The sequence below is a fragment of the Myotis nattereri genome (genome assembly GCF_964212035.1).
Source record: "Myotis nattereri genome assembly, chromosome: 13".
Classification (NCBI taxonomy): Eukaryota; Metazoa; Chordata; class Mammalia; order Chiroptera; family Vespertilionidae; genus Myotis; species Myotis nattereri.
In genome coordinates this window covers 25,379,278-25,405,671 of record NC_138088.1, presented here as the reverse complement: position 1 = coordinate 25,405,671, position 26,394 = coordinate 25,379,278, and the positions used below count along the sequence as shown (strand labels likewise).

Here is a 26,394-nt window from a genome sequence, read left to right as displayed (position 1 = left end):
ATGATGCACATGCAAAGAAAAGAGGTAAAATACAAAAGGAGATATGCCAAATGAATAATTTAAGTATCATTAGAAAGCTAGCAAGTAAACAGCCAGGGAGAGGGAAAGGATAGCCACAGAGTGAAATATTCAGTACCAGCGCTACTTCTTTTTCTGTTTTAAGTCACTGAGGCAGGGGGTTTGTCCTATCATCAAGGCAGTATAATAAAATGGTTAAGAGGATTTAGAGGCAATCAGGACTGTTTTCATGCCCCAGCTCTACACTTACTGTGTGACCTTGGGCAAGTTACCTAATCTCTCTGTGCCTCTATCTTATCTGTAAAATGGGAAAATAAGAGTACCTACTGCACAGGACTGCTATGAAGGTTATGAGAGATGGTGTCTAAAAAGAAGTTAGCCAAGAGCTTGACCCAGCTGGATTAGTATTTGTTGAACAGAGGTGATTTTTAAGGAGACTTTATAGATAGATGAGCTATTTACGCTGTATCCTTACCCCATCCAAGTAACAATCCATTCACTTAAAAGTTCCGACTGAGAGCAGGTTGTTGCGGATACATTGGTTCATGTCCACGTGGGTTCTCTGACTTTTGTTGCTAGTGAGGCTTGTGCTTTTCTTTTGCGGCTGCCTTGGGAAATTCTGATGTATCCAGTGGATTTGGACCTTACTGGGTGTTTGAATCACCGGCATTTCAGTCCCAATGGATATCGGGGTCAGAGTCTCGCCCTTTATCTCAGTCCCTGGAAATGGGTCAGTGAGCCAGGGTCATCTCGCTAGTTTGTAGGAATGGCTGAGAGAAAGATCCATTCCACATCTTACCCATTAACCCAACAAAAACTGCACTGGACCGTGTCCTTTACATAAAGTAGAAATGATACTTGGGAAGTACCGCAGTCTAGCATCCAGTTGTATAATAAGAACCACATTGCTGATGTCAGCAACGAGGAAGCTGTAGCTTGTTGAAAGTCTTTGGGAGTCTAGCATCCGCTCATACTTACAACATTTTTGCTTTTTTTTTTCCCCCTTGAAATGACACATCATCTTAGAGTTTCAAATCGGGAGGGCTGAGCCTCTTTAAGAGCTGATGGTAGAGGCATGCCATTAGAGTAGCTGTCATCCAGCAAATGAGGAATAGAGTTACTTCAGAAACTACAAATTCACACATTTCTTTGGAACTGAGATCTCCAGACAGCTCTCAGACACCGGAGGAAGTCTAAGACTGTGGAACCACCACAATGTAAGTGAAGAAGAGGAATTCTTTCACATGTGGCCGGTGAAATAATGGCTAGCAAAGTGGTCAAACATTTCCAGGAAATATGCAAGCTATGGATCACCAGTTATTAAATATAGTTGCGCACGTCTCATTGGGGCCCTCGAGATGTAACGAATAGTACTTCATATCTCTCTGGGTGATTCTGTTCTGGAATCAGCTAACTGACATGAAAATGGTCCTCTGTTATGGATGAGAATAATAAACTCACAAAGTCATTTTTATCCCTAATCCAGACCCTGTCTGCGTCTCCCTCCCCTCTCTTTCCACATGCTGTAATGGGATAAGTGATGTTTTCGATCAGGGAGGGATGGGAGAAATTAAGAAGCTTTAGGAAAAGTATATCCTGAATTTCCAAAAAACTGTCTAGGTCAGTCCAGAGTCTAGTCTGAACGTGTATTCATCCTGCCTGGATATTTCCACTGACAGCGGAAGCGAGGCCGGGACAGCTGAAAGTGATTACACTCGTGACCCTTTCCCAGGGAGATCCTAAAGTTGACGGTGCTTGGAGGCTCTCAGCTTGTTACCATTTTTCCTTTATTTCTCCGGGTAAGCAGTCATGCTGAATGAATTTGTGATTCACTTAATAAACACTCGGGGGAATGATTTCTTGCTTTCCCGAGCCATGTTTTTAAATCTGGTCTACACCACCCTTCTAAGTCTGAAAGAAAGAAAAAAGTCTTAGAAAACCAAATGACTGTCTTTTCTCAGCCTGGGTGAAGAATGTTTTCATTCTGTTTGTGTTATTATGGAAAAGAGTGTGCTGGAGTGGGATGGGTACTAAATTAGGTGTCAGCCTACCTGCCAGTGGGCTGGGTGAGAAAATTACTACATTTCAAGTGGTTTGAAAAGTGTAATAAAGTCTAGAAATGTAAAGTCGTATTCTTTTCTATTTGGTGAACCTATCAGACTTGATAACACTACCTGACTAGTTTCCCAGGACTACTGTACAGCTAGAAAATACACTACCCTAAGAGCATCAGCAAAGCCGTCTAACATGCTCTCCCGAGATACGCGGTTTTCTCATTTGAAAATTGTTACACAAAACTATGTGCTCTAACCATTGCAAAGTCTTTTTCAAGAAACCGAAACAAAGCATGTATATTCTGCTTACATGGAACCAAAGCATTTGCTTATCTCAGTCACCTGACTTCTTATGCTCAGATGGACGTCAGCCAACTTGCTCTGGCCACTCTTTAGATGAAATATCTAGATGGCCCAAATAACCAGCTTCACCTGCAGTTATTCAGTTATTTTGCATGGAGAGGCATAGATTTAAGCAAATCCTATGGCATATTAGTTTTCACATTTTATTGATGTTTAACAGAAAATGTATTTTCTGAGAATATAGTCTTAGTTTACATGAAGGGGCATGTACAAAGTCTTTCCAATGCTCCGTGCAACAAAACTTTATGGAGATCATTCTGTTGACAGAACATATTGTATGTGACACATGGATAGGTTCAAGTTCAGAGTCGCTGGTTTCATGGTATCATTCTATTTATATTTTTATACTTGAGTACATTACTAATCCTGGAGTAGGCCAGTTGTTCAAGGTTACCATAGCATTGCCAAATAGCCAAACAATGTTTCACTATACTTGGTAGCTCCTGAACTTTGCCAGAAATTCAATACACACACCCTATACCTATTTCACTCTAGACCACGGGAAGAAAACAGTAGAATGTTCCCACATCATGAGATTCCTATGTGAAGAGTGTTTCTCAGTGTCTGCAGTAAGGTGTCTGTGGACATGGCCTTCCTGTTTGGAGAATGTGTTGGCTTGTTTCATGGATTACTGTGTCAGTGCTGAAACAGAAGGTACGGTGCTGAAAGTGTACAACATCCATGCTTTGTATGGTCATTAAAGCTTTAGTTAAACAATCACAGTGAGGTGGTTTGAGTTTAGCAACTTCAAAATAGCATTGACATTTAGAAGGCTTTTATTTTTGAAAGAAGCTCAAACCATCTCCTAGAACTCACCACTTTAGGCTTTGATTTAGCTTGACCTCTCTTCTATGACCAAGAGCTCTTCAATTTCCTCCTATCCAAGATCCTATTTCTCCTGTGATAGCTTTCTATGATTTTTCCTTTTTCCCTGCCTGTTAGACCAGTTGCTCACTGAATAGTATTCCAGGTTTGATACAAGTTGTATAGTTTAGTAGTAGTGGGGATCATGGCAGTACTAGGAGTAAGCAATAAATAGTAATTTTAAAAAAATTTTTTTTATTGCTATCAGAGTAGAAGAGAGAGAGATAGAAACATCAATGATGAGAGAGAATCATTGATCAGCTGCCTCCTGCATACCCCCTACTGGGGATCGATCCTGAAACCCAGATAAGTGCCCTGACCAGAAATCAAACCTTGACCTCCTGGTTCATAGGTCTATGCTCAACCACGGAGCCACACAGGCCAGGTAATAAATAGTAAATATTAATAATAAGAATAATAGAACACTAGCTACTGTGGTGGAAATAGCTTTTTTTCCCCTTCCTAGAGTCCATTCTTCCTTCTGAAAACAGCTCCTCCATTTCCATTAGGAGACTTGACCTCCCTTCCTCTTGGCCTCCTGGAGAGAGGACCCAGGCCTGGACAACTGGAGCATCCCTTCCCCTGGCCCCAGTGAATAACTCACCACTGGACATGAGATCCGACCGGACCAATGAAACCCCATTCCAGGGTTTTCAGGAAACTCTTGGGGTCTCTTAATCCCATCTTGCCATCTCATGGGGGAGAGTCTGCCTGAGAATGAAGCCAATCAGGGGAATATAGAGCCGAGTGATTTAAATATATATATTTATATATATTTTGGTCAAGGGCATGTACCTTGGTTGTGGGCACATACCCAGTAGGGAGTGTGCAGGAGGCAGCTGATCGATGTCTCTCTCTCATCGATGTTTCCAACTCTCTATTCCTCTTCCTTCCTCTCTGTAAAAAATCAATAATATATATATATATATATATATATATATATATATATATGAGCGCTTTAATAGTGTCTTCTCATTTAATTCACACAATAGTCCTGTGTTTGTTCTCATTCTATGGATGAGGTAACAGATTTAAAGAGGTTGAGTAACTTGCCTGAGGGCATACCGTCGATAAGGAACACTAAAACCTCTGAATTGATATAATGTGGATAAGGTTGACTTTAGCCAGATAGGTCTGTGTCATCAACTCAGAGAAATACTCAGATGGGAGGGCTGCCATCAGCTAGGAACTGAGGCAGTGACAGCATTAGTTATTAAGTTGGTCTAGTTAGAGCTGACCGTAGATGAAATGAAAGCCGGACCAAACCCTGCTCACTTGGCCATGGGGTGGCTAGATTCTGAACCCCACAGGGCACAGGGGAGAGGACAGTCAGTTCCAAGACTTCTTGAAGAAACAGGATGAGAATCAGGCTTTGTGTATTATAGTGCCCTAATGCTTGGAAGAATTAAGGTGTCTCTTGAAAAGGGTCTGTGGATCGGCCCAAATGGGGTGCAGTGACTGGTGAGAGCTGAGGCAGAGGTAGACCCCAGAACCTATCCCAGCAGTATTTGCAGCTTGCAACTGATTTGTCATGGTCTGGCCCAGGGCAAGATGAAGTCATTGTGGTTGAAGGTAAAAAACTGATCCAAGCATATTCACTGTGCCAGACAGGGCCTGTTTGCCTCCCATCCGTTCCTTGGCCTGCCCCTGTCCTGCTTCTCAGGAAGACTGACCCCTGCCTGCAGGTTGCTTGCCCCAGGCCCCTGTGCTAGCTGGCTTCTGCCTGGGTGTGGCCAATGGCAGTCACTGGTGAGACCTTGGCAGGGGGAACAAGGGTAAATTAGGGTGTTTCTCTTCCTCATTCTCTGCCTCAGAGTCACCGACAGCAGCTGGGACTCCTCCATGGCTCCGCTACCCCCATGGTTCCACTTCTGCCTCCTGACCCCACCCCCTGGAACTCTGGAAATGCTGCCTTTGTCCCTCCAGCCAAGGGGCTGGCAGAGGCTCCCTGCTAGCACTGTCTTCCCCTGGTGTCTCAGCTCCTCTATCACCTGCGTAACCAATCCCTGGTTGTAAATGTTTGGAGTGTTTCCTGTTTTCCTGGCTAGCCAAACATCCAAAATCAACCACTTCCTGAGGGCAGCGGTCCTCCATCTGAGCACCCTCACAGTACTCACAGTCCTCAGCAGGTGCTAAAAATAAGCTGGTTGCTTACTGAGTTGGTGTGGAAGCTCTTGCCAATCTAACCCATCCACTCATGCCCTGTTTTCACAGGACTGCTCTGCAAAATCAAAGATCCTGTTTCTCAGCCTCGTTTTAATGAGCTGACTGGTCCCCGCAGTTTCCGACTTACTCCTTTGCAGGCTGTTAGGAGCTGAACAATAGGAATCTTTCCTGAAAACCTTTTCCATCTTCTCAGTACTCATATCGAATATCTGCTTTTGTGTGGGCTGGTCAGAGAAAACATACTTCCCTTTTCACTAAAGGCAAGGCATCTTTGCATGACTCGTTACTGCAATTGCTTGTTTTTCTTCTTAATTTAAGAGACAAGTCTGATTTACCCAGAAAACAGTGGTTGTGGTTAATGGACTTAGCATACGAATTCTCATTCAATGAAGCAGACTTCAGGAGTAGGTTTTTGTCCCGGTAGAAGTAAATCACAGTATTCTTATGCCATGGTATTGAAAAGCATCCATCATTAAATACAAATCATTTCTTATAAGCCACCTCATCAAAGTGAAGTCAACCCGAATTCCTTGTTTGTGTCTAAAAGAGTTAGAAAATTTATCTTCAGCAGTAGCTTATATATCTGCCTGCCTTTGCCTCCCGAACGCCACATTTCCAATCCAAATCTTTCTTGGTTTGAAAGATTCTCTGCCTCGGGAAGACATCCAGAAGGTTCTGGATGGGCAAGTGGGGTCAACAGCGCAGCTGACTGGAGCTGACAGAGCCAATGGGGCTGCTTCAGTACGGTGTTTTGTTGGCTGTATCATCTGTAATTGGGGTTGGCCAGAGTGGGAGAACTTTGGAAGTATTCACAGGAAGTGAATATTTCCTGACTGGCTCATCCCTCTCAGCATTTTCTTGTCTACAACTAAAACATTTGGCCTTGTATGTTCCTGCCCAGGGCCTCTTGAGACAGAAGGCGGGTTTGTTTCTCTCACTTTTCAACTTGTGCCAAATGTGTCAGGAGTTAAGTCCGAAATGCACAGGTCTTTTGGGGATGTGGCCTCTCTGTGTCTGACACAGGCTGCACAGTAACCAAATGCGTCTGAAAGTCTGCCCCTTTAAGAAAGCTTGGCTTGGTGCTTCTATAGAAATGAGAACCCAGTTTAAAGGAGACGGAGACAGGCCTGTGACCTAAGTAAAAGTACACAGAGTGGAAGTCATCTAGATTGAATGTCCAAGGAGACAACCAAGATGAAGCCTCTTAGTCCCTCCCTTAGGATCCAACACCGGCTTCCACTTTGCCTCAGACTAGGTCCTCTAGGCAGGGCCACCACATCTGGCGGAAGCTGTCAACTCCAGGAGACGCCATTCTCATGTACATGGTGGCCCTATTGTAGGAGGAAGGCGTCCCTGGCTTCCCTTGCTACACCTAGACCTCAACCTGGACCTAAATGGTCTCCACTCTTTTAGCCCCAACTTTCTCTCTGTGTCAAGTAGTCTTGTTAGGTCTCAGTTTCTTTGCCTTACAAAAGGGGGTGATTCCTACTTCTGAAAGCTTTTAAGAGCTGACAAAAAAGGGACTTATGTTACTTGGGAAAAGTCTTCCCCCAAAGACAATGTAGCATTATTTCAAGTTGGCACTAACAAAATTCCTCTTTGGCAATGAAAAATGTATGCATATGAACTAAACCAACTTATTCCATGTGCTGAGACAACCATGAAAATTAGCAAGGGCTAATGTGCCCCAGGGTCCCCGAGAAGTCAAGCAAACCTCAAGTCAACCATGCTTGGAAAAATTATGGGTCGTAAGTGGCCTTGAAATTCCTATTACCCCTGTGTACTAACTTGATTCTTGAGTTGTGAATTGTAACATTCGTTATTCTTAGAGTCAGCCACATCAGGAAATTCTATAGCTTACAAGAGAAGTTTTCCTTCAAGTACCAGATGGGTTCAGAAAGAAAGAATGGAGAAGCAGTTTGTAGGAAACGAAGCTCATGGAACCAATGAGACTTCCTTGGTGAGGAGCAGCTGGATTTGGCTTTGAAGGGAAAAGTCTGAGAGCTTAGCAGCAGACAAGAGAGACGTGAGGGATTGCACAGGCTGAGAAAAAGTTTGGTATGTTAGTGGGATAAAAAGTTGATTGGAATGGAAACCACACATTAACTGACTGAGAGATAGTGGATTAGTGGGATGGACTCATCACAGACCACAGACCACAGACCACAGAAGGCTAGGAAGGCACTGTGGGCCTGCTTGCTACTCAGACACCTTCCAATGTGTACTTTCCATGGCCATCAAACGAAGTATTTGAGAAAGAACCTATTCCTTCAACCAGGTCACCACGTTAGAGGATCTTAAAACTTTTTTTGTTGTTGTTGTTTTCTGCATGGTCTGATTCTTCTCTCTATATATAATTTCCCATGTGGGGACACACACTACTTTGTCAAATAAACAGTGACTTCCTAAGGGGCGTTCAGACTGAAACTTGTTTTCAAAAATGTGAGTGTCCCCCAGCAAAGAAAATAAATACACCATCCTAAAACTGGCAGCCTTCAAATTAGAAACCAAAGGAAGTTGCTGCAAAGTATTTGTCACTGATAATTTACACTGACACCAAAGTTTGGTGTGTGTTTTTAAGCGTAAGTCCATAAACACCCTTTTCATGTGGCATTGAACATTTAGTCAAAACATAGAGCTCCCTGAGACAATGAGGTAAATTTTCTCATTCAGCACCTGACTCAGGCATAGCCCAGTGCAACCTCAAAGTCAATAGTCATAGACTTCATCATGACCTTGAGCCCGTCCTCAAACAAGAAGACTACTGCATCTTTCCACAGTATCCTCGTCAGGGTAGGTAATATATACAGGATGCATTTCAGCCGAATGGTCGCAAGGAGAGAAAACTCAAGTGAACTTAAATAAAGGTAAAGATGTTGAGATGCCATCGGAAGTTAAAGAAACACAGATGAAAATGGAATAATGATCATCTTGGCTAGAAGAGAGGGAAGCCCATGGGGAGGTGAGACAACAGGTGTTCAGGGAGGTGAGGTGAAGGCAAAGGGATGGAGCTAGGAGAGTGGTGAATGATTCCTATCTTGTTGGGCAGATAAAACAACTGTAGCCTTTGAAAAGAAGAAGCAGCGTTTGAAAACATTTACTCCCAGAAATCTGGGGAAATCCAGGCTATGACTTTAAGAACTGGAGAGATTTGGAAGCCAGTATAACTGGGATTAACTGAGGGCTCAAATCCATTGTCTGACAACAGGTCAGGCTAAGGATGGCTCATAACATTATCTAAAGATCTCATCGAATTTCAGAGCTAGCACAACCATAATGGAAAATCTGTTTCCTAGTACCAGTCAGCATTTGGGATTGTTTCACCCAGTGTCAGTGAGGCGACATTAATGTCAGAAAAGCTTATGGCTTCTCCCTACAACACATCATGACTCCCCCACCTCAAAAAAACACACGTTTCCTCCCTATGTTCCTGATGTCATATCCTGGCATCCTAAAAGGATGAGGGGGAGATTATATAACTGTCTGAAGTATTACAGAATATGAAACAATAAATAAGCTAAATAAATTGTGAGATGTGAGTCATGATTCTCTTTGTTCTGGGTCTTTATAACTGCATTTTAAAAATTACATGTTTTCCCTTCATGATGAAAATTGAAAACAAGATAATAATAATAAAAATAAAAATAAACCCTCTGAAACCTCTAAGTGTCCTCTCATGGAGATACCTATTTTATCACATCAGATTATACCTAGGCAACTGCTATCGAAATAATAGCCAACATTGTTGAGAATCTATTGTGTGTCAGGCACTCAAAACCACCTACTTCTACACCTATTTTAGAAACAAGGATACCAAAAATAGAGAGGTTAATAACTTGTCTGTGGTCACCTGGTCACTAATTTTCAGAGCCCAAACTTAAACTTAGGGCTGATTGTGTCCAAAGTCCATGCTCTTACTCATTAAACTATACCATCTCCCAGTCTCTTCTCAGAGCAGACTTCTGAAGAGACGCAACTAAAGCAAGCCTGAGGTTGGCCACCCGCCCTCCAACCAGCACTATCCTGGTTGACCCTCTTATGCTACAAGTGGAAACTTCCTGCTACAAATCTCCAGTGTTACCAGTATCTTTCTCTCTTCTGCTCACATCCTGATCTTTGAAGAATAGATCTTCAAGTTCCTAGGCCCAATTGACCATCTACTCTTGATAAGGAAAGAGATGTATTAAAATATAAAATAGTAGCAAGGCTTAGGGAAATCTGAATAAGTATTTGTATTTAAATTAACTCTGTAAAAAAAGCAAAACAACTAACTCCAAGAATAGTTTTGGAGGCAAAAGGAATGAAACCAAAACTTTGATAGAGACATAGATGACTAGATGGACTGAGGCTGATTTTGAAAATAAGGATTTAGAAATCTTGATGGGAGAGGACTTCTGAGCCCTCCAGTTCTCAATAGGGAAGTTTAAGTGTTCTTTCTAGAGATGAGTTAAGTTCTAGGGGTAAATACTTTGTTTAAATCAAACCTCGGCTGGGTGATGGAGATACAGGGACAAAAAGACCAAATTCTGTGCCCTTTAGGCGATTACAGATTTAATAGAAAAGGAAACACAAGAATATAAAGGTTGGCTCTGGTTGAAAATAAATATGTTTATTAAAAGATATATCAATAGATACAAGAAAAATATTCAGTTAAAAAACCATCATTTGCCCAGGTGGCGTGGCTCAGTGAATGAGTGTCAACCTATGAATCAGGTTCAATTTCCAGTCAGGGCACATGATCTCAATGTAGGGGGCGCGTGGGGTGGGGGTGGGGTGCAGGAGGCAGATAATCAATGCTTCTCTCTCATCATTGATGTTTCTAACTCTCTCTCCCCTCTCCCTTCTTCTCTGAAATCACAACCCTGTTCAACACTGACTGTTCACATAAACAGTTAGTGATTTCATGGAGAACACCCCCTAGGGTTTTTATTTTAAGAGAAGTCGTGGAAGAGAGGACAATTCTTTTTTATCCCAAAGAATGGATTTATTATGGTATAATTTTATACTTTGGGGCACCTCTGTGGGAGAGATGGTTTAGGACAGGGGAATCTTCAAAATACCACTGTATTCCAAATAACCACTTTTCTACCCAGAAGGGAGGTTAGCCCTTGCAGTGATGATAATAGAGAGACAGTGGACTCTTCTCCCTTCTCACACTTAAAGGGCTAGTGCCAGAACCTTCATTGGACCCTGCACAAGTCTGGTGGCCTACTGAGATAGAATTTTAACACTCAGATTCCTCCAAGAGAAAAAATAATTTGGCAGGTGAGAAAACTACATTCCCAGTGTGCATGGTGCTTCACAGTGGCCAGTATCCATTCCTTACATGCAGAGGCCAGGAGGTAAGGTGGAGAGAATGAACAAGGGTCTCAGTTCAGCCCTATGGGAATGGCAAGGGGCTTGCTAATGCACTCTTGCAGGGACAGCCTCTATGGGAGAGGCAATTCCCTTGACCTCACTGGATTCACCTAAGATGCCATAAAAGGTCAGGACATGGAATGGAAAAGAATACAGTTAATCGCAGCAATTGGGGAATATTTCATGTTAATAGGTCATAAGATTAAGATGGCTCAAGAAACTGGTTATGCCATAAGTCCATCATTGCACATTTTATTGCATCTACATCATATACCACCTAAATAACATCCCTGAAATAATTCAAATGCAATTTCTGCTCAGGGCAGTATGCAGTAACCTCTTTAACTTAGTTATTGAGGGCCCTCCTGAGCTCTCTCCCCTTAACAAACCTGCCATGGGTTCCTTCATTTATACTACGAGCTAAATGACTTTAGAACTGAATATTAATGCTTTGAGCAATCAGGGTAGGATCACAATGGTTTCTAGAGCCTTCTAGTTGTCTCTGGATCCCTAACTGTAGGCTTACTCTGACTTCATGGTGGTCGGTGATTCCCAGCCTTAAGGGCAGTCAGCAAATTTGAGTAATGCCTGTCAGAGCCACTGGGTGGCACTGACAGGCCTGAGATGGGAGGAAGAAAGACAGAGGCAAGGGGAGACGAGGTGGGAGAAGTGGCAGAGGAGGGAGAGAGATGAGAGAGAGAAAAAAGAACAGCTAGGCCACAGGCAAGACACCCCTGCCCTAGCACAATGAGTCCAGCATGTTTTGCACACCTCTAAGTCCCCAGGATCTTGCTTTTTCCTGGCACTCTGCTGATGCCCTGGGTCTGCTGACTGGTGAAAGGGATTGACTATTCAAGAAGTGGTGCTTCAGTGGGGTTTTCTGTGGTAAATCTTTGCCTTGTCAAAAAGACAGAAGGCAGGAGTGTCAGCACACACAGAGGTGAGATTATCCAGGGGTCAACAAACTTACTATGTACAGGACCAGGTAGTAAAGAGTTTCGTTTTTGAAAAAGTCATGTAACCTCTGTCAGAGCTGCTCAACTGTGCCCCTGCAGCATGGAAGCAGGCACAGACAAAACATAAATGAATGGATCTGGTTGTGTGCCAATAAAATTTGATTTACAAAATCAGGCAGCAGGTCAGATTTGGCCCATGGTTTGCCAACAGCTCACTGCTTTGGGTTTTAAGATACTCTTTCTGATTTCTCCAACCTTGCAGTTATATCCTTCTTGATCCAACACCACTCTTTTGCTATACAACTGTTCATGGGACTCTTTCTGAATCTGTATTGACTGTATGATCTTAGACAGCAAACACCCTGGGAAAATCTAAGAGTCCATAAATGGTTTTGATGCACCCTAAGTATTCCCATCTTCCTGTCTTATGATGCTCAAGAGCTGTCTCAGTAGAAGCATGGAACAGACTGTTGAATCTCAGAGGGAAAGTGGGGGTGTAGGGGTGGCTGGGAAGAGATCAACCAAAGAACTTGTATGCATATATGAATCACCCATGGACACAGACAATAGGGTAGTGAAGGCGTAGGGCAGGGCAGACCAAAAGGGGTCAATGGGGGGGAAAGGGGGACATATGTAATACTTTCAACAATAAATGTTTTTTAAAAAATAAAGTGATTACTGATTTTTTTAAAGAGCTATCTCAGGAGGTGTTCATGGAGATGACCCTTAGCTTTGAAATTCTCATGACATAGCTTCTGAAGATTTCACAAAGGCAGAGATGATGCAATGTGATTGATGCCAAGTTGCAGGAATTATACTGCTCTGTCTACAATGAACCAGGTTCAAGCCAGCTTGAGAAACCTCAGCTCAGCGCAAACCATCAAGTAACCAAAGTTTGTGTTTGGAAACTTCTAGCCACACACTCTCTTACCGCCCCCCACCCCCCTTCTAGTATTCAGCGCTCTCATTAATTCTCTCTCCCACTCTCGCTCCCATTAAGAACTTGATTCTTCTCTTTACTAAAGTGAAAATGACTAATGGCAAATTAAATCGCTTCCCATTGAGGGACGTTTATTAAAATGCTCTCCATAAGGTCAAGAGCATCTTAATAAAAGGACACAGTACGAGTAATGGGACATTATACCTTCTGGTGGTGATTTTTTATTTGAAAGTGGATTCTATTTTGACCATGTTCAATGGGAAAATCCAGGGGCGGGGGGGGGGGGGCAAATATTGAGTAGGGCCACTGCATATGGCCCTGTGACTCTGCAGAATTTCATGGATCAGGATGTCAGTGGCATGCTTTGGAGTTGTACAACACAGCAGTCGCTCAGTTAGTGGGTCTTCTAATGTGGGTGTAGGTGGCAGTTCCTAAGAGAGAGACCAAATTCCCTAAGGAATAGACAGCTAAAATGTGAGTTTGTACTTTTTGAATTTTCTTCCTTGGAAGAAAACTGACATGGATACGTTTTTACATGCCAAATGGGATTAAACACTCCAGACAAGATGAAAATGTATTTTCTTCCCAAGAGAGATTTGCTGACATAGTTGATCATAACTATGTGTGTTTGTTGGAGGCCTCTTATGTATTTCAACACCACTGTGGCCCCACCTCTTACTCCAGGCTCTGTATCGGGAACCTGTTCCTTGAAGGCTTGGGCCAGCTTCCTCCAGGTGCAATGGAACAGCTCTGTGCTCATACTCTCACTGCCCGTCTGCCCTGCAGGTGACAGTTCACTGGAAGCAGCTCTGCACTCATACATGGGTAACATGGAAATTGGAGCCCCCTTGACCAATTGGGGATGGGAGCCAATGGATCAATGCTGCCTCCTTCTCTTCCCCCATGTACATGGTTCTGAGACCACATTTTACAAGGTTCCTGAAAATGCCCTTTGGGGATTAACCACCAGTCACCCATACCAGTGGCCAACTTCCAAAAGAATCCTGGTATTGATGCTCCTCTTTCCTTGTGTCCTCTTCTCATCCCTCACCTGCTCCCGTGGATCCCAAATAAGTCACCTGCATAAAAGCCTTTGTCTGCGGCTCTGCTTTGAGGGAAATCCAGGCTAAGACACTGTGCATGTTCACTTGTCATGAGAAATATGGTTGTCCTACACAAACCACCATGGGTTATCGGGGCAAAATTGCATCCTAGTAAAAACACCTTCTTCTTGAATAGTAGTCCTCAAAGTACTTTGCTGTAAAACACTATGTACAAGATCCCAAACACAGGTTTATCTGTGGTGCCCTTCCTCTCCCTTCCCCACTGCTTACTCTCCCTGGATGTCAGCCTCTTCCATGGCCCCCTGATCTCCCTGATAGTGCCCGTCCTGCTCTAGCTGTAACGTTCCACTGCCAGCCCCCTACTAAGGCAAGACGCTCTGGACTACAAGTGGCCATGGGCTGGCTACTAACAAGTCCAAGCAACATCTGGCCCGAGGGTAGCCTATGCATGGCCATCAGGTGAGAAAGCATATACCCAACGAGATTGATGTAATTAGCTAGGACAAGCACTCTGACTCATCATCCAGAACTCGAACTTGAAAATATACTAAAGATTAGACCGCCCATGGTGGGAGTGGAATGGAGCAGGTGTGCAGAGAGAAGCAGACTCAGCATGAAAAGCAGACCATGTGGGCCAGGACAGAGCAGTCTTGAGGTGTTCTGTAGAGCAACATCAAGCTTCAAAGACCCTTGAAAGTTCTGTTTCAGTCAGGTTTTCTTTTAATAACTGTCCTCCGGTAACCGCTCTTTTTTCTTAAGTTGGTAAGCATGTCTCAACTTTCTTGTAAGCAGAAAAAACTAAAGAACCTGTTTTTTTTTACCTCTTCTCCTCAAGATCCTGTTTTCTTCCAGTGCAGTAAAAACCAATGAGATCTAATAGAGACTGTTTCTCTTTAGACAGGAACTCTCTAGAGCAGCGGTTCTCAACCTGTGGGTCGCGACCCCTTTGGGGGTTGAATGACCCTTTCACAGGGGTCACCTAAGACCATCAGAAAACACATATATAATTACATTTTGTGTTTGTGATTAATCACTATGCTTTAATTATGTTCAATTTGTAACAATGAAAATACATCCTGCATATCAGATATATACATTATGATTCATAACAGTAGCAAAATTACAGTTATGAAGTAGTAACGAAAATAATTTTATGGTTGGGGGTCACCACAACATGAGGAACTGTATTAAAGGGTCGCGGCATTAGGAAGGTTGAGAACCACTGCTCTAGAGGTAGTGCCTCACCTGTCAGAGATGATACCAAGGCCAACAAGTGAGAAATTTGGGGAAGTGAGGACAGTTTCAATGTTCCTTGGATGATCCTGCAGAAGGAGCTGCCCAGACTGCCTATGCACAGCTCCACCCCCATGGTAGGAATTCAGCTCTGGAGAAACTGACAGAGGTCTATTCACATCTGGCAATTCTTCCACTTTGGCATGAGCATTGCACAGAAGGCTGAGCTTGAGGCTTCTCAGCAGTCTCGCCAGTGACTAATACCCACAGTATAGGGAGTCTGCATCCTGGATTTGTTGGGATTGTCCAGATTTCAAACACGCTGTCCCATGGTTGTTAAAAATCATTGATCTATCCCAGAAGTTTCAGTGTTTGGTAAATCGTTTCAAAATAATCCAGACCGGTGGGCATTATAATAAGGATGCACATGGATTCAAAAATATGGGATTCTCCCTGGCTGAAGGAATAGTATTGATTCATAGAGACAGACACACCATGTGTCTAAGTCTATCTAGATGCAATCTCTCACTTCAAAATTATTTGTAATGCATTAAAATCATTGACAGCATTATAGGATTTGATTTTACTATAAAAAATGTATACAAAGCAAAGGGGGAAAATACAGTTTTAAAGGGATCCTGCAACAGGAATATCCCTTTCAGAAGAAATGTGACAATTCAAAAGTAACGTTTTTTTTCTCCTGGCTATGCCACACTTAATCAATTTTAAGATATACATTTATTGAGAATTTTATACCTTTGAAACTAGGATTCATCTTTCCCAGTGGGTAGCATTGTATATTTTAATTGAAAGCATTTTTTCTTTCTTAGTGTACATAAAATAATGGTGCATTTTAAAATTAATGGCATCTTAGATTCAATAATATACAGTGATAGTGATGTAAATGTCACTCAGAGTGGAATATTTGATAATACTTCTTATATTATATTAGATAAACACAAGCGGACTGTCAGCCCTATAGCTTCAAGTGTTAAATTGAATACATTTATTACACATACGTCTTTTAAAATGCAGTTTCTAGCAAATCACACATCATTCTGTAAGACACTGTTACAGTTCCACATATTTAAATTGCGCCTCTAGTTTCCACCTTGCTTTGAATCAATATGAATAATTAAGACACCATTGTTCCAGAAGCTCAAGGTATTGGCAAAACATTGTGCCTCACAATTAATGGTAGATTTAGCTTACTGTTAGTATAAAAAGTTGCCCCTGGCCCTGACCGGTTTGGCTCAGTGGATAGAGCGTCGGCCTGTGGACTCAAGGGTCCCAGGTTTGATTCCAGTCAAGGGCATGTACCTTGGTTGCAGGCACATACCCAGTGGGGAGTGCAGGAGGCAGCTGATTGATGTTTCTCTCTCATTGAGGTTTCTAACTCTTTATCCCTATCCCTTCCTCTCTGGAAAAAAAAAAAAAAACACCAATAAAATATATTAAAAACAAACAAACAACAACAACAACAAAAAACATTGCCCCTGTCATAATAAGCCATGTCTTAAAAGTTAACACTAGAGCACTGGCATAAAGATAGACATAGATCAATGGAACAGAATCAAGAATCCAGAAACAGACCCTTACACTTTTTTATCAATTGACTTTCAACAAAGGTGCCAAAGCAATTAAATGAGGGAAAAGAATTGTCTTTTCAACCAATGATGCTGGGACTACTGGATATGCACATGCACAAAGATGAATTTGGGCCTTAATTTAACACAATATTTAAAAAATTAAATTAAATGGATTATATAGATAAATATAAAAGCAAAATGATAACACTTCTGGAAGAAAACATAAGTGAAAATCTTTGTGATCTTGAGTTAGGCAGAATTTTTAGATATGACACCATAAAAAGAGAAAAAAAATGGCAAATTTTTTAACTTTTCACCAAAATTTAAAAATATTTGTGCTTCAAAAGGCACTATTGCCCTGGCCAATGTGGCTCAATTGGTTGGAGCATTATCCCCTGCACCAAAAGGTCGCAGGTTCTATTCCCAATCTTGGCACATACCCAGGTTGCAGGTTTAATCCCCAGTTGGGGTGCCTATGGGAAACAACCAATTGATGTTTCTCTCTCACATCAATGTTTCTTTCTCCCTCTCCTTTCCCCTCTCTCTAAAAGCCATTTTTTAAAAAAGCATATCCTCAAGTGAGTTATTTTTTTTAAAAACTTATAAAAAAGTGGCAAATACAATCACAGATTTGGAGAAAAAAATTGTAAATCATCTGATACAGGGCTTGTATCAAGATTACATAAAGAACTCTTACAACTCAATAACAAGAAGACAAACAACCCAAATTTTAAAAAATAGACAATATTTGAATAGACATTTCACCAAAGAAAATACATGTATAGCAAACAAGCAATTAAAAAGATGATCAACATATTTAGTCATTAGGGAAGTGAAAATTATCACTACATGCCTATTAAAATCTCCAAAAATGCCAGCGCAGGATGCAGAACAATGGAAGCTCTCACACATTTCTGCTACCACCAATTTGGAAAATATTTTGGCAGGAGTTTTTACAAAATAAAGCTAAACATATACTTACCATTCTAGCCAACTATCCTACTCCTGTGCATTTACCCAAAAGAAATGAAAATTGTGTTCATACAAAACCTATAATGGCTTTGTTCATAATCACCAAAACCAGGACAAACCCAATGCTCTTCAACAGGTGAGGAGATAAATGAAGCCTCGTGCATCATACAGTAGAATACTACTCAGCCATAAAAAAGAACTATTCTTACATGCTACAACATGGATAAACCACAAAACATTAAAGAACCATGTGCAAAATTTTTAAATTGTATGCTTCCATTAATAAAAATGTTCAGAAAACACAAGTTTACAAATATATGAAATACATTAGTGGAGCTGGAGAAAGAATGGAGGTTGACTGCAAATAGAAATGAAGGATCTTTTTGGGGTGGTGGAAATATTATAAAACTGGATGGTGGAGTTGGTTGAACAATGGCAAATTTATTACACGTCATTTAATTGTATACTTGCAATAGATGAATTTTATGGGCATTTCATATAAATGGAATTATACAGTTATACCTCAATAAAGCTGATTTTTTATTTTTAAAAAACTAGCACTGGAGTTATTATGAGAGTTTTTGACTTTGACATCTTGCTACACTAGACAAGCAACTAATGCCTGTGTTTGTTCGCTTGTTTCTATTATAAGCCATAAGACACTTGTTGATAAGCTTTTTGGTATAGTCATATAACATAATAAATACCAATTTTGGAGGTGTAAAACATAGGTTCTAAGAATAATTTTTGAAATTATCAAATACCTGCAGCATAACATTGGTAAGGATAGATGCCAATGGCATGAGCTTGAGAGAATTATATGAAAACACATCGGAAGTTCTTCCAGTTGATGTAGAAGTTGATATTATAAAATATTGAAATGTTTTCATATTTATACACTAGCACTAGAGATACTGAAATCATTTTGTGATTTTTACCCAACTGCTTTGCAGACAAATTTGATTATGTTTGAATATAAGATTTCCAAGATTAATGCGTCTCCTTGAAGGATCCCAATAATATTGCAACTTCCATAAGGCTAACTTTATCAGTTAAAAATGATAAATGGTTGTTAAGAAAGTTTTCAGAAATCCTGAGGCATAATTCCATACATGTTGTGTTTGGTAGGGCAAGCCACATGTTGTAAAAATCAACTTTCAGTGGCTAAAGGCTAAAGTTTATTTCTTACTCATGTCATAGTGCAGTGCACATCACTAAACTTTGACTTCCATACAGTCATTCAGGGACTCAGGTTTCATCCATGTTATGGTTCTACCACCCTTTATTTCTGTAGTTTCTTCATTGGAAGATGGCTATAGTCTAGGTTTGGAAGTGGTGTGTATCACTGAGGTTCATATTTCACTAGGTGGAGCCCAGTTATCTGGCCACGCCCAGTTGAAAGGTAGTCTGTAGAAAATAGTTATGTGCCCACAAAGAAGAGTGTACAATTCAGTGGTTTAGTGGTTTTTAGTATATTCACAAAGTTGTGCAATCATCACTGCTATCTAATTGCAATCCCATAATCAGTCACTCTCCATTATCTCCTACCCCCAGCCCCTGGCAACCACTAATATACTTTCTATTCCTATGACATTGACTATTCTAGATATTTCATATAAATGGCATTATATATAATATGTGGCTTATTATAAGTGATTTCTTTCTCTAGTACAATGTTTTTGAGACTCATCCTTGCTGTAACTATAATATGTTGTAGTCATATGTATCATTACTTCATTCTTTTTATTGCCAAATAATATTATAAAGTATGACACACCACATTTTGTTAATCCATTCCTCGGCTGATGGACATTTGGATTGTTTCCATCTTGTGACTATTATGAATTACACTGCTATGAACATTCTTGTACGAGTTTTTGTGTGGACACATGTTTTCAGGTCTCTTGGGGGTACACCTAGGAGTGGACTCGCTGGGTCACGTGGTAACTCTAACAATTTGAAGAAATGCCAAACTATGTTCCAAAATAGTTGCACCATTTTATAGTCCCACAGCAATGTGTAAGGATTCTAAAATTTCCATATCCTTAACAATACTTATTACCTGTTATTGTTGTTTTTAATTTATCTTTATTGTTGAGAGTATTACAGATGTCTTCAATTTTCCCCCCATAACCCCTCTCCACCTGCTTGCTGCCCCACCCCAGGCCTTCACCACTCTTATTGTCTGTGTCCATGGGCTATGCATATATGCATATAAATTCTTTGGTTAATCTCTTCCCACCTCACACCCATCCTCTTCCCTTTGAGTTTAGTCAGTCTGTTCAAATAAATTTATGAAAAAAATAGGTCCAGAGATATGGAAGCATATTGTGCATGTGTGTTTTTAATTTTAGCCATCCTAGTGAATGTGAAGTGATATCTTGTGGTTTTTGTTTGCATTTCACTGATGCTAGTGATGTTCTTTCATGTGTTTATTGGCCATTTGTTTGTCTTCTTTGGAGAAATGTCTATTCAAATCCTTTGCTCACTTTGAAATTATTTTTCTTTTTTTGTTTTGTGTGTGTTTTTGTTAATCCTCACCCAAGGATATTTTTTTCCATTGATTTTTCAGAGAGAGTGGAAGGGAGGGAGAAAGAACATTAAAGCGAGAGAGAGACATTGATTGGTTGCCTCCCACATGTGCCCAACCAGGGCCAGCCTGGGGTGCTAGCCTGAAACTGAGGTAAAGGCCCTTGACCAGAATTGAACCCATGACCCTTCAGTCCACTGGGCTGATGCTCCAATCACTGAGCAAAGCCAGCCAGGGATGGAATTATTTTGTTTTCATTGTTGAGTTGTAAGATTTCTTTACATATTCTAGATAGAAAATCCTTATGAACAACCTTGATTTGTAAGTATTTTCATCTATTCTGTGGTTGTCTTTTCACTTTCTTGGTGGTGTTCTTTGAAGGAAAAAAAGATTTAACTTTAATGAAATGTACTTTATGTATTTATATTCATCCTATGCTTTTAGGAGCCATTACCTAAATCCAGGGTTACAAAGACGTACACCTATGGTTTCTTCTAAGAGCTCTATAGATTCAGCTCTTACATTTAGGTCCATGAGCCATTTTAGGTTAGTTTTTATGTAAGCGTGAGGAAGAAGTCTAACTTCATTCTCTTGTGTGTGGATATACAATTATCATAGCAACCATCTGTTGAAAATACTATTCTTTCTCCATTGAATTGTTTCAGTATTCTTGTCAAAAAATAAATGTAAAGGCTTATTTATGGACTCCCAATTCTACTCCATTGATCCCATTGTCTACCAGGGGTGGGGAATGTCCGGCCTGTAGGCCGTATAAGGGCCACAAAATCATTTGGTCTGGCCCTGCCAAGGCGTTAGGGATGAGTTCATTAAATGTTTGACCAAATACAGCAGGATAATTTTTAAGTTGATAATTTTATATGGCCCACAAATGATGTTATAAATATCCAAATGGCCCTTGGCAGAAAAAAAAAGGTTCCCTATCCCTGGATCATACCTATGCCAATACCACACTGTCATGATTACTGTAATTTTGTAGAAGGTTTAGAAATTGGGAGATGGGAGTCATCGTTCTGTTTCTACTATTCTGCATCGTTACCATTTTGTTTTACATTCTGATTTCCAAAAAGATTCTGAAGAAGGGAAAGAGCAGCATAAGGCAATGTTCAGGTGGAAAATAGAAAATGTTGAAATTGGAAGCCAAAAGCATATATGTGTATTTGTATAAGAATTTTGAAGAAAGAAGACTATTTTTGCTTTACAAAGTAAAATTCTCTAAGAAAATTTTTGTTATTGATAATAATCACCATGATGTGAAATTCAACAGCTGCTCATTTTCAAGGACATTATATATGAACTATGGGCCCAGTGCACGAGTTCATGCACCTTGAAAGGAACTGTGGGCTAAGAGGCCGCGGTGGGCTGGTGCCCTCTCTGCCAGCAGCCCCACTCCCACTGCCACCACTCCCACACACTGATGGCACCGGCCCCACTCAACAGTGGGTGCAAGTGGGGCTGCTGCTGTCAGCAGATGCGAGTGGCAGCTGCTGCCCCGATGACCCCTCAGGAGCAGGGGAAGGTGGAGAAGCCCTCAGGGGCAATTGGGACTGGCACTGGGCACCAGCAGCAGGTGCAATTGGTGGCTCCAGTGCCAGCTGCGGGTGCAAGCAGTGGCTCTGGTGCTGGCAGTGGTTGCGAGCGGGGCCATCGCTGGCAGCGGGTGGGAGAGGTGCCTGCTGGCCCGGATCACCCCTCAGGAGCAGGGGGAGGTGGAGAAGCCCTGAGGGGTGATCGGGGCTGACAGCTGCCACTAGCACCTGCTGACAGGGCCAACCGATTGGGGCCAGCGTCATCAGTGGGTGCGAGCAGCGGCTCTGGGGCTGGCAACGGGTGCAAGCAGGGCTGGCTTGGCAGCAGGTGTGAGCACCAGGAGGGACAAAAGCATGTGGGAGCAAATAATTTTCAGTGACCACCAAAAGCTCACCCCAATGATAGTGACCGGCACCCGACCTTGATCTGGCGCCCCCCTCACCTGCTCTACCATCCCTCTGTGGCCTACACCCTCCATGTTCCACACGCACCTCCTAGTGGTCACCACACGTCATAGTGATTAGTGGTTTGGTTGTTCCGCCGTTTGGTCTATTTGCATATTAAGGATATATATATATATATATACATACATATATATATATACATATATATACATAAATATGTGTATATATATATAATTTTAATTACAAAGACCTTGAGGACATAAAACTTACTAGTCTTTATCAATTATCCCTGATTTATTTGGATGTAAAGAGCCCTGAATAGGATAGTTTGGGGAGAGGGGGGGAAGGGGATGATCATTTCATTTTTGCAAACTTACTAATAACTGCTTCATTATGAAATCCTACTTTTAAAGGACTTTATGTCTTTAATGTAAGGTGAACTCAATAGCCAAGTGGGACAAGGTAAAATTATCTATAAAGCAGAAGATATTGGTGCCTAGAATATTGGGATTCCTGAGTGCTAAATCAGAAAATGTGCCCACTGTTCCTTCACTGTTAAGAGAGTCAGGAAAGCCACTGGTGACCTTTGAAATGACAAAATATCACTTGGTCTTCCTAATGATTACTCAGAGATGTGTCTAAAGGTGATTGTAAAGAACTGGGAACAAATAATATTGAGCAAGTGGGGAAGTTGCATCACGTGATAGGAAAAGTACAGACAAGCTTTAGAATAAGACAGTTGCAGATTTCAAAGGTGGACTTCTAACTGGCTTCATGAACTTCAGAAAGATATTAAACTTTACTTTTGTTATCTCTAAAAATTAGCAAATTGCTCTTACAGGATTGCTCTGAAGATTAAGTGATTGAGGCAAGAGATGCATATGAACATGCCCAGTAAAACACCTGTCACAGAGCAGGCCCTCAATCAATCTGTTTTGTGTGTGTGTGTGTGTGTGTGTGTGTGTTTTAATTCCTACAAATGGATGAATGCTGAAGAAAAAAAACACACAAAAAATATGTTAACTGCCCTGGCCGGTTTGGCTCAGTGGATAGAGCGTCAGCCTGCAGACTGAAAGGTCCCAGGTTCGATTCCAGTCAAGGGCATGTACCTTGGTTGCAGGCACATCCCCAGTAGGAGGTGTGCAGGAGGCAGCCGATTGATGTTTCTCTCTCATCAATGTTTCTAAATCTCTATTCCTCTCCCTTCCTCTCTGTAAAAAAATCAATAAAATATATATTTTTAAAAAATAATACGTTAACTGAATGATTATAATAAATTTGGTATTCCTTCCCATTTTTTCAATAAAAATATCTGTCAAGTAAGATTCATGAACTATGATTTTTTTTATATCTTTCAGAAGAATTTTCCTATAAATAAATCATTTTTTAAAAGCCTATTTGTCAGCTCAATTTCCCTTACTCCCAGTTATGAAAAGCACATATCTTTAACACTTTGGGACTCTGTGAACATCACATATTCACCAATCAAGATTCAAGTTCTCCGGAGGAAGTGAGACAATCAGAAACCAGGAAGTTAATGTGTGCAAAAGAGTGTGTCCTGATTGCCCATCTGAGGACGTGGGCTCTGTGTCCAAGGTCAAATTGACGATGGAGGGCCACTGCCCCTGACTGTAAGTTATAGCTTATATTGCACAAGGGAATCTGGATTTTGCTCACCATTGTTTCCTTGACAACAGTGCCTGGCACACAGCAAGTGTTCAATAAATATTTGTTGAGCGAGGGAATAAAAGTGAGCCACAGCAGGCATCAACTGATCCAGTAGTTTTCAGACATGTTTTGAGTTGTGGGCTCTTTGTTCAAACAAAATATTCAGTGGACACCCAACATGACACACGTGCCAGAGACGCCTCTCTGTCCTCATGAGACAGACCAAGGGGACTGCATCCCAGGATTCTCTAAATTCTGCAGAGCATGGCTGGGTACGCCTAATCTTGCCAAACTTCTCATTTCAGAGATGGTAACAGGAAGAGCCCGGGAGGAGCAGGAACCCCTGTGCCAGTGGGAAAGAGGGCACATTCCACTGAGTGTTTGCATCACTGGGAGGGCATGTGGGCACCTCCGGCCCTCGAGGTGGCTCCGAGGGGAGCTTATCCAATTTTTGGAAGTGCAACTCATTCTATGGTGCAACAAAGGGCTTCAAGCTGTGTCATTGAGGGCCCTCTGGCAGCAAGACTGTGCCCTTTGATTATAACTGTATAACCTCTCAGCTCTCACACAGGAAGGAAATTGGTCCCCAATTTATACGTTCTAGAATTGTCCATAAAAGGGAATGTGGATTCTCTGGGGACCACTTGTCTCAGGTGAGTGAATGAGGATTTATAAGATAAATTTGGATTTGGAAATCCTAGAACCCTTCCAGGTCAGAGATGTTAGGAGCATCCAGCCAAAAGATATCTCAACCTGAGTTTTTTTTTTTGGGGGGGGAGGGGGGGCAGGAGGTCTTCATATTTGCCCAGGTCACTCCCTGCTTGTTCCTCAACCTTCTCACCCTCTCTTCCAGTCCTGCTTCTTAGATTCAGTGGAAGCTGCTGGTCTTCCTCCTTCTCGTGAACCACAGGCCAATCCACCCGTGGGATGAGGCTCAGGATACGCCCCTCCCCTTGATCCTGGCCCTGACTGTCTCTCTCTGCAACCTCTGCTACCATGGTTCCGTCTCCTCTACCTTATTCTTTGTCATGATGGAGAGAGAGAGAGAGAGAGAGAGAGAGAGAGAGAGAGAGAGAGAGAGAGAGAGAATATGATTCTCAGTACAGGTGAGCATTACAAACTCACAGAGCTGAGATCAATATGTGACTTAATCCAACCACCAAAGGCATTTTCCAACTGCACAGTCATGGACAACATATGGCCTCTTAATGAAACAATAGTAACAACTCCCTAGGTCAAGCTGTCTGAAGACATCCACAAGGTAGCTGTTCCTCCTACCTGCCTAAAGAGGGAGCTGTTTCCTCAGAATGCCCTCAGCCAGGGTCCAGCCAGGCAGCCTGAGGCCTTGGGAGACCACAGCAGCAGGCTGGCTTGTGTGCTAGAGGCTATCCATAAACTTCACGTGTCACCGAACAAACCACCCTTTGCACTTTTCACATCCTTTTAAAAAGTTGTGTCCACTAAACTGACAAATTCTAGTAGACCTAGTATTGCTAAGAGTCAGGAGATCTAGAATCCAGTCTCACCTGCCTAATGGTACTAAACAGGTGTTGTTGGGAAGTCTGTTACCACTCTAGTTCAGTGCCCTCCTCTGTAAAGTGGGCACAGAAACACAAGCCCAGCTTATTTCACTGGAGGTTAAGAGGACTGATAATGCTTGGAAAAGGGGGCGTCATGTTATAATTTAGCGTGTATGCACACTAGAGTCTAAAAGATCTGTTTTAAACCAATTACCAGCTACAAGGCTAACCTCTCTACCTCTCAGGTTTTTCATTTGTAAATGTGTACATTTCGTTTGCACTAAACCCTTGGGGTTATTGTAAAGAAGAAATTCATGTAGACCTAGTATTGCTAAGAGTCAGGAGACCTAGAATCCAGTCTCACCTCCTAATGGTACTAAACAGGTGCTATTGGGAAGTCTGTTACCACTCCAGCTCAGTGCCCTCCTCTGTAAAGTGGGCACAGAAACACAAGCCCAGCTTATTTCACTAATGGGTTAAATAGGGCCAGTAGTTAGTAGCTTTGGTCGGCTGATGTGGCTTAGTGGTTGAGCATCAACCTATGAACCAGGTGGTCACAGTTTGACTCCTAGAGGTCAGGCCATAATGCCCTGATTGTGGGCTTGATTGGTGAGTGCAGGAGGAAGCCCATCAATGATTCTCTCTCATCATTGATGTTTCTGTCTCTCCCTCTCCCTTCCTCTCTGAAATCAATAAAAAAATAAATGGTAGTTTTTAAAATATATAGCTATTGAAGCACAAACGCTTTTAAGCCCTGTCATATTTTGCACAGATGAGGTGCATTATCAACCCCCTGGTTTGGTTCTCACACAAAAAATAAAACAATATCCCAGAAGGAAAGCGCTATTTCCAATCCAAATGGAAACATACTACTTGGACATACTTCTTCAGGGTGTGTCACTGAAGGGAAGGCACCTGGGCCACGTGGATCTGAAAGCTGAAACTCCAGTCATTTCTTGGAGAGAGTCACTACCAATGTTTTCTCTACCAGCACTAATCCTTCCTCTGATTATAACCCAGTATTTATTTATTCATTCATTCAATAAACATTCATGGAGCAATGACTGATCGTGTACACTACTGGCATCTATACAAAAAGAAATAGGAATAAGGCTCAATCCCTGTCCTGGAGGAATTTACAATCTAG

General features: G+C 41.7%; 1 protein-coding gene across 1 annotated transcript in view; it reads right to left on the bottom strand.

Moving 5' to 3' along the window:
• The window catches only part of RTKN2 (rhotekin 2), a 484,906-nt gene that overhangs the window by 290,459 nt on the left and 168,053 nt on the right, over window positions 1-26,394 (bottom strand). The window lies entirely within an intron of this gene.